General features: G+C 42.9%; 1 protein-coding gene and 1 pseudogene across 1 annotated transcript in view; one reads left to right on the top strand and one right to left on the bottom strand.

The window, feature by feature from the left end:
- Nucleotides 1-14,462, top strand: part of LOC102842848 (leukotriene-B(4) omega-hydroxylase 1-like) — a 552,783-nt gene that overhangs the window by 401,404 nt on the left and 136,917 nt on the right. The window lies entirely within an intron of this gene.
- LOC102841709 overlaps nucleotides 5,505-14,462 on the bottom strand; it is an 18,136-nt pseudogene continuing 9,178 nt past the window's right edge.

The raw sequence follows: 14,462 nt of genomic DNA on the forward strand, positions 1-14,462 counted from the left end.
CAAGGTCAGTTTGAACTGCAAGGTCGGAGGTTCGAATTCACCAGCCTCTCCCCAGAAACCCTACAAAGGGTCTCTATGTGTCAGAATCAACTCAACAGCACTTAACAACAACAGAAACAACAACTTGGCTCTTGGAATCCTGGTGTGGCATTGTGGGATAATGCACTGGACTACAAGGTGAGTTTGAACCACAAAGTCATTGGTTCAAACTCACCAGCTGCTCCTCAGAAACCCTATACAGGGTTACTATGAGTTGAAACTGACTCAAAAGCACTGAACCACAACAACAATCTTGTTTCTTCATGTGAATTGAAATTGTTTGCTGTCTTCAAGACACTGTGGTGTTGCTTGTTGGTGCATTCTTAGGCACTTACCATTTGCCTACTGGTAGGTGTGATTAGAGAATGGAGGTGTGTGCACTGTTCTCCACTCTCTGTTCATGCAGTGCAGCTCAGGTTGGATCTGGCTACTCTTGGCTGCTGTCTATAATTGATCAAATGAGGTAAGAGCACTATTGGCTCTTACCCAGTGGCTTTGGGTTTGCAAAAAGTACAGTGGTAACTGGGTTGTATGAGCCTGGTTGTTGTTCTGTTGGATGGAGCAAGAGGAAAGAAAATGCACACACAAGAGAGGGAAAAAAATAGCCAAAAAAATAAATAAATAACAATAATAAAAATGGCAAACCCAGAAACAAAAAAGAAGTTTAAAAAGAGCTAAAAGGTAGCAGCAAGAAAAAGAAGATAATAAATAAGAAGAAAGAAAAAGGGGAAGGAAAATAAAGCCACATGAGAGAGAAAATGAAAAGAAAGAAAAACACAATAAATGAAAGTAAGGGAAGGGAAGAAAATAGAAAGAGACAAGAAATAGTAAAGAAAAATCAAGAGGGAGAAAACAGACAGGAGGGGGCAAAAAGAGAAACAGAAGAAAAGAAAAATGAAAAGTGAAGAAAGAAAGGATAAAAACAAGGGAAGAAAGAGATGAGAAGGATAAAAAAGAAGAAGAAAATGAAAGTGAAAAACTATGGCAGGGTCTAGACTCAGAGAGAATAAAATTGTTGGGGGGTGGTGGGGGCTCCTGCAAGCCAAGAAGCTCACGAGATGGGAGAGGCAGGGAGGAGAGGCATGCCTGGCCCTAAATGGACTTCCTGTAGGTCTTACTGTTGTCAGTGGTTCAGGCACCCAACCAGGAAGTAGTCCTTGCAGGACTTAATGGTGACTGAGGTCTGGGTCTTTGTCCCCAGAAGGAACTCCTTCAGGCCCAGAAGATAGCTAGATTCAGAAGCATAAAACTAGGGATACCTTTGCTAATATCCAATGGAATACTAGAGACATATTTACTTGTGCTTTTAACTATGCAAAAGCTTTTGACTGTGTAGATCATGACAAATGATAGATAGCATTGGAAAGATTGGGTATTCCAGAACACTTCATTGTATTCATGAGGAACCTATACATAGACCAAGAGACAGTCATTCAAATAGCACAAAGGGATACTGAATGGCTTCAAATCAGGAAAGGTGAGTGAGAGGGTTGTATTCTTTCACCATACTTGTTCAATCTATATGCTGAGCAAATAATCCAAGAATATGGATTATATGAAGAAAAAGGTGTAATCCGAACAAGAGGAAGACTCATTAATAATATGCAGATGATACAAATTAGTTTGCTGAACATGAAGAGGATTTAAAATACTTACTGATGAAGATCAAAGACTACAGCCTTCAGTATGGACTGCATTTCAATGAAAAGAAAACAAAATTCCTCACATCTAGACCAGTAACTAACATCATGATAAACGGAGAAAAGGTAGAAATTGCCAAAGACTTCATTTTGCTTGGATCAACAATCAACACTCATGGAAGCAGCAGTCAAGAAATCAAGCGATGTATTGCATTAGGGAAATCTGTTGCACAACACCTCTTTAAAATGTTCAAGCTGTTATTTTGAGGACTAAGGTGCACCTGACCTAAGCCATGGCATTTTCAAAAGCCTCATATGCATGCAAAAGTTGAACAATGAATAAGGAAGACCATAGATAAATCGATGCATTTGAATTATGGTGTTGGTGAAGAATATTGAAAGTACCATGGACTTCCAGAAAAACAAGCAAATCTGTATTGGAAAAAGCACATCAGAATGTTGGCTGAGGAGGTCCCCAATTAGATGGCCTGACACAGTGGCAGCAGCTCAAACATAACAATGTGAGCATGGTGCAGGTGTGCACAGTGATGTGCATAGGGTCACTATGAGTCACAACTGACTCGACGACACCTAACAATAACAACAACTGGCAGCCCATGGTACTTTCAACATTCTTGTCAACATCATAATTCAAATGCATTGTTTCTTCTTCCTTATATCCCGTATGAATGAATCCCACTAAATGGCATCATAGTAAATAAACAAAAACTTGAAGTTGTCAAAGTCTTCATTTTGCTTGGAATTCACAATCAACACTCATAAAAGCAGCAGTCAAGAAATTAAAGGACATAGCTCTGGTAGCGTAGTGGTTACGAATCGGGCTGCGAACCTTAAGGTCAGCGGTTCGAAACTACCAGCCGCTCCGTGGGAGAAAGATGAGGCTTTCTACTCCCGTAAAGATTTACACCCTTGGAAACCCTGTACAGGGTCGTTATGGGTCAGACCCGACTCAATGGCACTTAACAACAACAACAACAACAACATTGTATTAGGCAAATCTGCTACATAAGATGACTTTACAGTGTTAAAGAACAAAGATGTCAGTTTGAGAACTAAGGTGCACCTGACCCATGGTATTTTTAATGGTCTCAAATGCATGTGATAAGGAGTTATGGTAGCATAGCGATTACAAATTGGGCTGCTAACCTCAAGGTCAGCAGTTCGAAACTACCAGATGTTCTGTGGGAAAAAGATGAGGTTTTCTGATCCTATAAAGATTTATAGCCAAGGAAACCCTATGTACACCATCACCACCACCATGCATGTGAAAGCCAGACAATGACTAAGGAAGACTGTAGAAGTATAAATACATTTGAATTATGGTGCTGGTGAAGAATATTGAGTGCCAGAAGAACAAGCAAATCTTTGTTGGAATACAGCCAGAATGTTCCTCATAGTGTCGCTATGAGTCAGAACCAACCTGATGGCACCTAACAACAACAACGGAGTCCTGGTGTGGCACTGTGTGCTGTACTGCTAAGGTGCTTAAACTGCAAGGTAGGTGGTTCAAGCTCATCAGCCAGTCCTCAGAAACCCTATAGAGGGTCACTATGGGTCAGAACCGACTCAATGGCACTCAACAACAACTACCTGCTTTTATTTTCACAAAAACTAAGGTAGGGAGTATCCAACATATGCAAGATTTAATCTCAGAAAGGCTAAAGCAAAAGGTCTGTAGACATCACAGCTAAGATAAGAATCATTCCTATCTGACTCTAGAACTTTGTTCTCCATTACTCACGACTGCTTACCAACACCAGTACGATACACTGGAAAGGAAGCTAAGAAAACAATACCTAACAATCTATTTTGCAGATTGTCTCAAAATTCTAAGCCACACAGCCCACATTACACAATTATGATCTCATGCTAACCTAATTGATAACATCTTCAAAGACTGTATTTCCCAAAAGGTCATGTTCACGATTACCAGGAGTTAGAACTTCAATCTATTAATTAGGAGACACAGTTTAATCTACACTAAGACCCAACTATGTCAGCTGACTTGCCTAGCAGTTCTTCCTTAGGATAATGTTATTAAAAGACAAGGCAAATGGAAATGAAGCAAATAATGATTAAGCAGGAGAAAGCACAATGTGTAGCCAGCCCCTTCTAGGAGGTGGGTTTAGAGGAAGTTCACAAGGAAGATTGTCCACTAATAAATGATGAGATTCTATGTTATAGGGGCTGTGGTTTTTGTTATTCATAAAAAAATATTTACTTAAGACTTGACTCTCTTCTGAGCCACTGGGTGGTATAAAGTGGTAATAGACTTAACTGCTAACCAAAAAGGTAGAGATTCAAGACCACCGGAGGCACCTTGGAAAGAAGGCCTGGAGGTCTACTGAAAAACCAGTTCCTAGAAAGTTTGCAGGGATTAAGTGTACAGAGTCCCTTAGACTATAGAAAGAGATCGGCCTTAGTAGCAAGGTTTTATTTTGAGACATCAGATGAGGTTTCTACGACATTCCCACCCCGTGGACAGGCAGGTACTCCCCCATCTTTGAAACAAATGTTCCTATATGCACTCCAAGGAGAAAGAGCTGAGTCAGGGAGCACCAAGGCGCAAATTCTTCCCTTTGAATTCCAACCATACTCTGAAACTCATAGACAGACAATGGTCAGGAAAGACAACGTGCTCTGACTTGCAGGAGACTGGCTTTCTGAGAGGGTTAAAAGGCTGCATTTATTCAGCATTTGTTTGAGCCCTTCACATTTAGTCCCCAGGATAATCCTGAAGTGGTACTGCTATTATCCCCATTATAAAGGTGAGCAAACCCAGGCACAGGGAGGGGCATTCACTCCCCCAAAATCACACAGAAGGGTTGAGACTGGTTGCACAACACATGTTTTGGAGGTATTTTTGTTTCCAGTGGTCTGTCTTTGAATATCATTAATCAAACAAGATGCCCTGCTCTCCAACCCAACCCAAGACAGGCCAGGAGGCTTGTGATGGTATAGGAGACACCTGGAGGTGAAAGATGGGATAAGCCTCCCTGTAACCTTCCCATGCGAGCAGTGGACACACACTGGGGCTCAGCTAATGTGTTGGTCAGGTTGCCTGGCACCAGGGGCCCAAAGGAGGAAAAGAGTGGCTTTCTGAAGGCAAGGGAAGGTGGTCACCATATGTGGATGGGGACACAGAGAGGGGGTGGTCATTGGCAACAGCAGGGAAGGAACTAAGAGTCCTGGACACACTGACTGAGTATAGTCTGCTTAGACTCCTATTCCATGTGTTCTAGGCTGAGCAAAGGCATTCGTCTTATGACACACCTGCCACCCAAGTGAAGGCTTCCCCTCCATGATTCAGGACCGCTATCTTATCCCCAAGTAGCTCTAGTAGCTTAGTGGTTACGAATCGGGCTGCTAGCCTCAAGGTCAGCAGTTCAAAACTACCAGTTGTTCAGCAGGAGGAAGAGGCTGTCTGCTCCCATAAAGATTTACAGCCTCGGAAACCCTGTACAGGGTCGCTATGAGTCGGAATCAACTGCCGGGCACATAAACACACAAACACACACATACATCTTATCTCTTACGTCCATCCTCAACCCTGGTCTCCCTCTCTTGTTCTAACACCTCCCATGGCTCCTGATTACCTATAGATTAATTCATCATTGAGCTCTGGGATGTCTTCTTGGGGTCAGAAAGAATGGCCCCACCTACAGCCCCTCCCACTCCGAGTCCCCAAAGTCCCCAAGCGCCCATGCGGGATCTTGAGAACTTCAGACAGAGGTGACAGCAGAGTTTTATTCCTGGATCTTGCTAAGGTAGGTGGGTGAGCATGGCGGATCTAAGGGACTGGGGTCACTTTGGGCTGGTGCCCAGCGACTCCAACCGCAGCCACAGCCCGCCCTCAGCACGCAAGATCAGCTCTGGCTTCCTCTTTGGCTCTGTGTGGTCAGGCAAGACACGGAAGCGTAGCAGCGTGAGCGCCAGGACAACCTTCATCTCGGTCATCGAGAACGTCTGTCCAATGCAGTTCCTGTGGGCGGAAGGGGGAGGGAGGAGTCTGCGCCCAGGACACCCATCTGGACACCCATCAGGCCTGGAACCTAGCCTGATACCCCCACCATTACCCTGTTCTACCTGCGAGATAAAAAGGTGAACTGACGGACCCTGGGACCCCCAAGAGTGCTTCTGTGTTCTCTTGGTTTTATTCAGACTACAACCCCTTACTCAAAATAGCAGATGGAGGATGGGCTCTGGACACCCAGGAGCCCCTCCTTGAACCCCACTACCTTTGTCTCAGATTCTCTTCCAAACCTCTAGTGAGGGGAGAGAAGGGAACTCAGACCACCTAAACCCCAATAACCATCCCGACCCCTTACCCCATCTTCCCTCAGTCACCTCAGGTCTCACCTGGGCCCGGCAGAGAAGGGAATAAAAGCCAGAGGCGACCTCTGCTGGCTGTTTTCTACATCGAAGCGGAAGGGGTCATAGACCTGAGGGTGGGAGACAGAGCTGCTGGGTGGGGTCTCTCAGGACCGATAGCCCTGGAGACGCAGATGTGCATATAGATTTGGTGTCTGATTTCGCTCTCCAGATCCTGCCCCCTCCCCAGGCGCCTGCAGTGGTTAAGGGTGGGTGGGTGAGGACGGCACCTCAGGGTTCGGCCACACTGACGGGTTGTGATGGGTCCCGAAGATGCTGATGAGGCAGATAACACCTGTGGGAGGAGGGAGCAGTCAGGACAAGGTCCCTGATGCCTGATGGGCCTGCTTCTTCGCCCAGGAACTCCTCCCCTGCTGCTATGGGCACCTTTGGGGATGACCCGGCCATCCGGGAGCCCTATGTCCTGGGTACAGCAGCGGGAGATGATAGTGACTGGAGGATGTATCCGCAGACTCTCCTTGATGCACATGGTCAGGAAGGGCATCTGGGCCAGGTCGTCCCTAAGAAACATCCCCCACAAACAATTAACTTGGGAGCAAAGTATCCTCAGATCCCTGCCACTTAATGTCAATTTTTTACTACCTCTCTCTGACTACCATTCCCTGTAACAAAATAAATTCCAGGTGGACGAATGATAAACAGAATGTGGTACATACATACATGCACACAATGGAACACTATTCACTATAAAGAGAAATGAATCCTGATGTAAGTCACCACATGAATGAACCTTGAAATACCATGCTGAGTGAAGTAAATCAGTTACCAAAGTACAAATATTGTATGATCTCACTTATATGAAATAAACAAATATGTAAAACAAAGATTGTTAGCAGTTACCAGGGGTTGGTGGGAGGAGGAGAGGGGAACTTTTTGCTTAGGGGGTCTTCAAGTTATATTATTGATGGTGAAATTATTTGGAAAAGGACCGCAAGAATGGTTGCTTAGCTTGAAGAACATAGCCAGTGTTATTGAATTGTACATGAGGAAGTTGTTAATATGCTATATGTTTTTATGTTTATTTTCACCAAAATAAAAAATATAAATTAGGCATTTGAAAAGCAATGTCATATAAATACCAGAGAAAATTTAGCTGGGTGTTTTTAGCAGCGTTTCTGAACTACAGAGCCCAAAAACCATCCTTGAGAAGGTTGACTAATTTGCAGAAAAATAAAATATTCTTTATAATGGTGATGGTGGTGGTAGTGTGTCGTGGAGTCGTTTCCGACTCATAGCGACCCTGTACAGGGTTTCCGAGGCTATAAATCTTTACGGGAGCAGAAAGCCTCATCTTTCTCTTGTGAGACAGCTGGTAGTTTCCAACTGCTGACCTTGAGGTTAGCAGCTCGACTCGTAACCACTATGCTACCAGAGCTCCTTATTCTTTTATAGGAAAGTAAAATAAAAATATGAATGAGAAAGAAACAAAGTGATCATATTCCAAAATCTACTCTTATTTAGCATTGCACTAGAGATACCAGCTGACATAATAAGAATGCGGGGGTGGGGGGGCGGGCAGAGAGGGGAAGAGTAGAGAGCTTAGGAATATGGGGAAAGCATAGTTTTTTTGTACTAACAAATAGTGTTATTATGCTCAGAAAGTACAGGGAAATCTACTGGCAAACTTTTATAAACAGTGAAGATTCAGTAACCAGTTCTAGTTGCCATAGAGTCAATTCAGACTCTTGGAGACCCAATGTGTGTCAGAGTAGAACAATGCTCCATAGAGTTTTCAATGGTTGCTTTTCCCATAGATCACCAGGTCTTTCTTCCTAGGCACCTTCGGGTGAACATCAACTCTTTCTGCCTGCAGCTGACTCAGTTTATTATTTTCACACCAAGGGGCCCCAAGGACTCAGTAATGAAATGGAACTCATAAAGATTGGTATCCTTTAGGGAGCTGAAATGGACTGGTATTGGCCATTTTGAATTGGACAATCATATTGCTTACTATGTCATATCGAGAACAACAAATTGAAAAGGAGTTCTGGTATAGTGCTGCGGGCTAATTCGTTGGACTGTGAAGTCAGTATGAACCTCAAGGCTCAAGCTCACCAGTCGCACCTCAGAAGCCCTATATCGGATCGCTATGAGTCGGAACCAACTTAACGGCACTTAACAACAACAACTAACTTATTCAGTATGAAATTGATCGAACAGAAAACCAAGGCACATTGATAATTACTAGTGATTGGAAAGCCAAGCTGGAAACAAAGAGGAAGTTAGAAAATATGGCTTTGGAGATGGAAACGATGCCAGAGACTACATGACTGAACTTTGAAAAACCAATGACTTATTCATTGCAAGTACCTTTTCCAACATTGTAAAAGACTAGACGTATGACCCTCACCAGATGGAATACACAGAAATCAAGCTGTTCCCAAGAGACGATGGAGTTTCAATAGCATCATCCTAAACAAGGCCAGGAGTCAACTGTGAACAGACCATTAATTGCTCATATGGAAGGTCAGGTTGAAGCTGAAGAACATTCAAACAAGTCCATGAGAGCCAAAATATGGCCTTGAGTATATCTCATCTGAATTTAGAGACTGTCCCCAAAACAGATTTGATACATTAGACACTAATGACTGAACTAGAAGAGTTGTGATGTCAAGAATATCTTACATGAAGAAAGTTAAAGGTAATTAACAAGAAAAGAAAGAAAACATCAAAATGGATGTCACAAGAGACTGACCCAACCGGAAGAAATGGTGAGTAAAAGAGCTGAACAAAAAATGTTTAAAGGACATCTTGAGCAGACGTAGGCTAGTATTAAAATGCAACATGCAAGGATGTGGAGTTAAAAAACCAAAAGGGAAGAGCATGGTCAGCAGTTCTCAAGGTGAGTCTCAAGTTGCAATATGTAAAGCTTCTTTGGATCAGAAAAGTTGTGGGATGACATCAAGAACATCAGATATGAAGAAAGCAAAAGGTCATTAAGAAGACAGGAAAGAAAGAAAAGACCAAAATGGATGTCAGAAGAGACTCTGAAACTTGCTCTTGAGCTTCTTGTTGTTAAGTGCCTTTGAGTCGGTTTCAACTCATGTTGTTGTTGTTGTTGTTGTCAGGTGCTATCGAGTTGGAACCGACTCATAGCGACCCCATGCACAGCAGAACGAAACAATGTTCGATCCTGGGCCAACCTCACTACCGCTGCCACACTTGAGTCCATCAATGATGCCACCTGGCTGATCCATCTCGTTGGGGGTCTTCCTCTTTTTCTCTGACCCTCCACCCTACCCAGCATGACATCCTTCTCCAACGATTGTTTCCTCCGGACAATATGTCCAAAGTAGGAGAGACGAAGCTTAGCCATCCTGGCCTCCAAGGAGCACTCTGGCTGCACTTCTTCCAAAACAGATCTATTGGTTCTTTTGGCAGTCCATGGCACTTTCAGTATTCTCCTCCAACACCACAACTCAAAGGCATCGATTCTTCTACGATCCTCCTTATTCACGGTCCAGCTTTCGCATCCATATGAGGCTATTGAAAACACAATGGCATGGGTCAGGCGCACCCTAGTCCTCAAGCTGACATCTCTGGTCTTCAACTCATGAGTTGGTTTCAATTCAAACCCTGGATAGGGTTTCTGAAGAGCTGCTGGTGAATTTGAACTACCAACCTTGTTGTTCAAACTGACCTTGTGGTCTAATGCATTATCCCACAGCACAATACCAGGACTCTAAATTCTTGAGCTTAAAGAAGCTAAAAGGGATGGAAGAAATGAAGAAGCAAAAGAACTGAAGAGAAAATTTTCAAGGGGCAGTTCTATTATAATAGAATGTATAAAGACCTGGAATTAGAAAACCAAAAGGGAAGAAGGCACTCAGCATTTCTCAAGCTGAAAGAAATGAAAAATTCAGACCTGACCTTGCAATACTGAAGGATTCAATGCGCAAACTATTGAATGGTGCAAAAAGTATCAAGAGAAGATGGAAGGTCAGTTACTGCACCAAAAAGAAATGGTTGATGTTCAGCCATTTCAAAAGGCAGCATATAATCTAGAACTGATGATACTGAAGGAAGTGATTCAAGCTGTGCTAAAGACATTGGTGAAAAACAAGGCTCTAGGAATTGATGGAATACAAATTAAATCTTTCAACAAACTGATGAAGCACCAGAGGCATTCACTCATCTGTGCTGAGAAATTTGGAAAAGAACTACCTGGCCAAAAGATTGGAAGATATTTGCACCCATTTCAAAGAGAGATGACCCAATGGAATGTGGATATCATAAAACAATATCAATTATATCACATGCAAATAAAGTTTTGCTGAAGATAACTTAAAAATTGTTGCAACAGTACATTGACAGGGAACTGCCTAAAAATCCAACTGTATTCAGAAAAGGGCTTGGAACAAGGGATATCATTACTGACTTCATATGGATCAGGGCTGAAAGCAGAGAATACAAGAAAGATGTTTACTTGTACTTTATCGACTATGCAAAAGTTTTTGACTGTGTGGAACATGACAAGCTATGAATAACTTTACGAAGAATGGGTATTCCTGAACACTTAATTGTGCTCATGAGGAACTTGTGCATAGATTAGAACAGAACAAGGCGATATTGAAAGGTTTAAAATCAAGAAAGCTATGTGCCAGAGTATATTCTTTCAATATGTTTATTCAATCTGTGTGCTGAGCAAATAATCTAAGAACTGGATTATATGAAAAGAATGTCTCTTCAGGGTTGGAGTTAGACTCATTAGCAACCTGCGATCTGCAGATAACTCATCTTGCTTCCTGGAAGTGAAAAGGATGTTAAATACTTACTGACGAAGTGCAAAACCTACAGCCTTTAATGTGGATTTCTCTGTCTCCCTTCTCTCTCTTTGTCTCACTTTCCTTGGACTTTGCCCTGTTTGTTTCCTTGGACCACATCCAAGGAAAAGAGTTACTACAATCATTTTAGATCTCAGTTGAGGGAAATGAGGAATGTCTTTAATCCTAGATGTCCCCTGTGAATCCCTGGACTGGACAATAGGGGAAGAATTAGGGAGAGAAGCAAACATTCACGGGAGTAAATCCCTTAGAACGAATGTGATTTCAAGGAGAAAAAAGGGACAGAGGATGGAAGTTCATTTACTAAGCACATGTCAAATGATATCTTCCGTCACACAATGTTACTATTCTCCCAACAGGCAAGATCTTTCTGACCCCAAAACCACAACCTTGCCCCTGCTGGCCAGATTGAGTATCAGGTCCTGCATCTAGCCTCAGTTCCTATTCTCTTTAAGCAATTAGGGCAGAATCAGCAGAAAGATCTTCTCCCATCTCCAACAGAGCCAAGCAAAGGGGCTCCAGGAAGCAGTCCTGAGAGTCTGCACTCACCATTCAATCTCCTCTGTCCCACGGTCTTTCAGGAGCTCTTGCACCTCCTGTCGGCAGCGCTCCTGGTATTGTGGGTGCTTGGCGAGGTTGTACAGAACCCAGGAGAGGCCACTGGCTGTGGTGTCATGGCCTGGGGGACAGCCAGGAGGGCCTGGGTCACTGGGTTACTTCTGGACTACAGAGTACACAGGTCCTCAAGGAGGATGGGGAGGGTGTGGTAGGATGGGGTGACCCAGAGTCCGCCCACTAAGTCCTTAGAAAGAAGAGCTCCCTGTCCCCAGTAAAATTCCATGCTGGGACCCTCACCCTCAAACATGAAGGTGTCGGCCTCCGCTCGGATATCCTCATCTGACAATGCTTGCCCTTCTTCATCCTGGAGAGAAAGGAAGACTACCATCATGACTGAACCAACCAGCTACGGGTGCTGGAGACTCACTGCAGAATTACACAGAGTCCTCAGATTCTAGGGGAGCCTCCAGACTAAAACAGAATCGGGGGAAAAAGACCTGGCAATCTACTTCCAAAAATTTACCATTGAAAACCCAATGGATTACAACAGAATAGTGTCCAACATAGTGCTGCATGATGAGCCCCCTAGGCTGCTAGATACTCAAAGTACACAGTGGCCACAACAACAGACTCAGGCCCAGGATCAGGCAATGTCTGGTTCTGTTGTGCACGAGGTCACCATGATTCAGAGCCAATAGTATGGCTGAGATCATATGCAAAGACCTATCCTCCATTCAGAAGTTCAAGTTCACCCCGCAGTCCAAGACTCAGCCCCCTCCCTACAAGGCTCCTTCATGTTCTTATCTCCTGTTTTGTCCCCAGTGGGAGGATTCATTGCTGCATGAATCTCCCATGTTTCTGCATGATGAGAATTTCTGAGAAAAAAATATCACTGGCAACCTGGGTTCCACTGAATACCACTTTCCCTAGATATTTGAGACTGAGTATTGCTTGAGCTCTGGTAGCGTAATGGTTACGAATTGGGCTGCGAACAGCAAGGTCAGCAGTTCAAAACTACCAGCTGTTCTGCGGGAGAAAGATGAGGCGTTCTGCTCCTGTAAAGATTTACAGCCTCGGAAACCCTGTACAGGGTCACTGTGAGTCGGAACCAACTCCACGGCACACAACCACCACCACCATTGCTCGAGAGCTATTTGCTTACAATCAAGGATGCTAAATCCAGACAGTCCAGTCTTAACAGCCACCTGCTTACATTTCAGGGATTACAAACCTAGAGACTTTGCCCTCTTCCTGGAGAGGGTTTGTTTATATTCTAGACAAAGGTCACTCTGCTGCTCCCCTCTCTCTCTTTGAAAGCGAAGAGGGCAAACGTAACAACTAGTCTAAATAAACTACAAGACTGATAATGATAATGTGGAGTTCATCTCCTATGGTGCAAACTCTGTAGCAAGAACAGGTTAAAAACCATGCCTACATAATGTTGTTATTGTTAGGTGCTGTTGAGTCTATATACAACTGAACAAAACATGACCCAATCCATTCCATCCTTACAACTGGAGTTACTGTTTGAGCCCATTATTGCATCCACTGTGTTAATGGGTTTTTTTCCCTCTTTTTCACTGACTCTCTGCTTTACCAAGCATGATGTCATTTTCTAAGGATTGGTCCCTCCTGATAACCTGTCCAAAGTGTGTGAGAGAACATCTCGTCATTCTCGCTTTTAATGAATATGTTACCTGTGCTTCTTCCAAGAGAATTTGTTTGCTCTTCTGGTAGTCCATGGTACTGTCAATACTCTTCAACAACACAATACATCAAATACGTAATTTCCCCCCTGTCTTCCTTATTCATTTTCCAGCATTGAAAATACCATGGTTTGAGTCAGATACACCATAGTTCTTAAACTGACATACAATTTCACTCTTTTAACAGTTTAAAGAGGTCTTTTTGCAGCAGATTTCCCCAATGCACTATGTCATTTAATTTTTTGACTGCTGCTTCCATGAATTCCTTGATAACATCATTCTTTTCTCTGTTTAGTGTGATGTTGTTTATTGATCCAGTTGTGATGATTTTTGTTTTTCTCACATTAAATTGAAATCCATACTGAAGGCTGTATTGTTTGACCTTCATCAACAAATGCTTCAAGTCCTCTTCACTTGCATCAAGTAAGGTTGTGTCATCTGTACATCACAGGTTGTTACTGAGTCTTTCTCCAATCCTGATGCCACATTTTTCATATAGTCCGTCTACTCACGTTATTTGTTCAGCATATAGATTGAATAAGTATGGTGAAAGGATGCAACCCTGAAGCACGCCTTTCTAGATTTTAAACCACACAGTATCCCTTGGTTCTGTTCTAATTACTGCCTCTTGGTGTATGTACAGATTTCACATGAGCACAACTAAATGTTCTAGAATTCCCATTCTTTGTAGCACTATCCATACTTTTTTATGATTCATACAATCAAATGCTTTTGCATAGTCAATAAAATACAAGTAAACATCTTTCAGGTGTTCTCTGCTTTCATCCAAGATCCAGCTAATGTCAGCAATAATAGCCTTCATTCCACATACTCTTCTGAATCTGGCTTGAATTCCTGGCACCTCCCTATCAACATACTGCTACAACCATTTTTAAATGATCTTCAGCAAGAGTTTGCTTTCAAGTGATACTAATGATATTGTTTGATGATTTCTGCACTCCCTTGGGTCACCTTTTTGGAATGGGCACAAATACAGCTCCCTTCCAGTTGGTTGACCAAGTAACTGTCTTTCAAATTTCTTGGCAACAACTAATGAATGTTTGCATTATTGAATCAGTTTATGGAAAAATAACAATTGATATGCCATCAATTTCTGGAACCTTGTTTTTTGCCAATGCCATCAGTGCAGCATGGACTTCTTCCTTCAACACTACTGGTTCTTGTTTACATGCTATCTCTTGAAGTAGTTGAACATTAACTGATTCTTTTTGATCAGTGACTCTGTATTCCTCATGAGTACAATTAAGTGTTGTGGAATACTCATACTTCACAATGTTGCCCATAGCTTGTCATGATCCACA

The sequence above is a fragment of the Chrysochloris asiatica genome, unplaced genomic scaffold (assembly GCF_000296735.1).
Source record: "Chrysochloris asiatica unplaced genomic scaffold, ChrAsi1.0 scaffold00417, whole genome shotgun sequence".
NCBI classification, from domain to species: domain Eukaryota; kingdom Metazoa; phylum Chordata; class Mammalia; order Afrosoricida; family Chrysochloridae; genus Chrysochloris; species Chrysochloris asiatica.